The sequence below is a fragment of the Gavialis gangeticus genome, unplaced genomic scaffold (assembly GCF_001723915.1).
Source record: "Gavialis gangeticus isolate Ggan-Ray unplaced genomic scaffold, GavGan_comp1, whole genome shotgun sequence".
In the NCBI taxonomy this organism is placed as follows: Eukaryota; Metazoa; Chordata; order Crocodylia; family Gavialidae; genus Gavialis; species Gavialis gangeticus.
In genome coordinates, this window is record NW_017729032.1 from 187,616,149 (window position 1) to 187,618,331 (window position 2,183).

The window sequence follows — 2,183 nt, forward strand, 5'->3', positions numbered from 1 at the left end:
GAGGCTGAGGGAACTAGGTTTTTTTAGTCTGTAGACAAGACTGAGTGGGGATTTGATGGCATTTAATTACCTGAAGCGAGTTTCTAAAGCGGCTGGAGCTAGACTGTTCTCAGTGGTGGTAGATGACAGAACAAAGAGCAATGGTTTTAAGTTGTAGCAAGGGAAGTTTAGGTTGGATATTAGGAAAAACGTTCTCACCAGGAGGGTGATGGAGTGCAGGAACAGATTACCCAGAGGGGTGCTGGAATCCCTACCCTTGGAAGTTTTTAAGGTCCGGCTTGGCTGGAATGATACAGTTGTGGGCGGTCCTGTTTTGAGAAGGGGGTTGGACTCAGTGACCTGAAGTCTCTATCAATCCTAATTTTCTATGATTTCTATGATTGTGTTTATTTGGGAGACATGTTAGACATGTTTTGAATGGAGAATGCCTTTAACTTGAAGAAGAACACTTTGTGCTAGAAAGCTTATTTTACATCTATCAACTATATGACATATTTTCTCATATACAACACACCCCAGAATAAAATATGCACCTTGTTTTTGGGAAGTTGGAATTCAGAAAAAGTATTTACCTAGTTGCGGCTGCTTAGAGCAGGGACAGACCTAAGGAGTCCACAAGGCTCTGAAACAGGAGAGGAGACCAGGAATAGCTACTGGACAGCAAAAGAAAGGTAAGCTTGATAGTGGAATATCAAGGCTATTAAAAAGGAGAGGCTGTTGTTAAAACCTGTGGAGTGAAGAATGAGCCAGTGAAGAATAATAACCCCCTCATCTGCTTGAAAGGAAATTCCATTGCCGCTGCTGGGCAGTTGATTTTTGGAGTTGGACAAAAAGTGGAGGCTTCTGTGTTGGGTAGAAAAATCAGCTTTCATACATGCACTCCAATGTTGGGGTGGGAGGGTTGACTTTTGGGGAAAAAAAGCATGTGTTACATGTAAGAACATAAGGTAGTTGGTCCAATAAAAGATATTACCAAAAAACACTTACTTTTCATAGTTCTTAGACCAAGGATGGCCAGCAAGTGTCACAGGCAACATTGGGGAGGGGACAGGCAGCATAGCGGCAGGTAGGGCAGGAGACCGAAAGCAAAGCAGCATATTGGGCAGGGAGCATGGGGAACAAAGCAGAAAGCAAAGCTGCAGATCAGCAGAGAGCACAGGGCTGGTAGCAGAAAGCAGACCAGCCAGTAAGGCAGGAGAAGAAGATTGCCATGCACTCAGGGAGGGTGTGGGGCTATCTTGTGGTACATGTGCCAAAAAAGTTGACTCCCACTGTTCTAGACTGTCAAAGCTACAACACTCCAACCCTACATTTGGTCAGTGGCAGTCAATGGTCAATCCCACCTTCAGATATGGTATTGGGTTTCCTACAGACTAATACTTGAAGATGGCTGTTATTCATCTTACAATAACCATTTTTCCAATATGTTTTGTCTTTGTAGATCCTGACATTCAGAAACTCTGAATTAGTGAGGGAACTGCAGAGTGGCTATAGTTAGTTAGCCTTTAGACCCTTGGTTATGGCGGATTCACATGGGCTTACTCAGTTAATGTATTTCTGTTCTTTACTATATACTGTCTGCTCTTTACTGTCAACTGAGGGAGTGCGTTACATGTAGTAATTGCCTTGGCAAGACTGTGTCACAAATGGAGTCTACTTTTGACTGTCTTGAATTCGTGCTGCATGCGGTCCTGCCAGCTCTACATTCAGTGCAGGTCCAGGACCAGCTGGAGTAGGTGCCATGTATGGCACAATCCAGCTAGGGCAGCCACCATGTGCAGTGTAACTACTACTTGCTACTCTGGCTGGACTGCGCTGCATGTGGTGCCTGTTTCAGCCACACTGGGTTGTGCGCTGCATGCAGCGTGGGTCCCAGACCAGCTGGAGCAGCTGATGGATCAGCTATGCTGGGGGAGGGGAAAGTCCAGGATCCAGATCCAGTCTGGACTGGTGCTGCATCATGGGCATGTGCTGTACCCCATGCGAGTCTAGTCAGACCCAGGGGAAGCACCGGGAGCTGGATGGTGGAGCTCTGTGTACTGGATCTAGCTTACTGGTTGTAGGTTTTTGTCTATATCAAGGGTGTCAGGTCACAGTTACTGTAAGGTAAGTGACTGTTTTTTGTTTTTTTTAATTAATGATGGCTTTTCCCTTTTTGTAAATGTCTTCCCCCCCCCCCCCCC

The 2,183-nt window shown here is 45.7% G+C and overlaps 1 protein-coding gene across 2 annotated transcripts in view; it reads left to right on the forward strand.

Annotated features, from left to right (window-relative positions):
- The window catches only part of POLA1 (DNA polymerase alpha 1, catalytic subunit), a 367,464-nt gene that overhangs the window by 45,652 nt on the left and 319,629 nt on the right, over positions 1-2,183 (forward strand). The gene's annotated exons all lie outside the window — the stretch shown is intronic.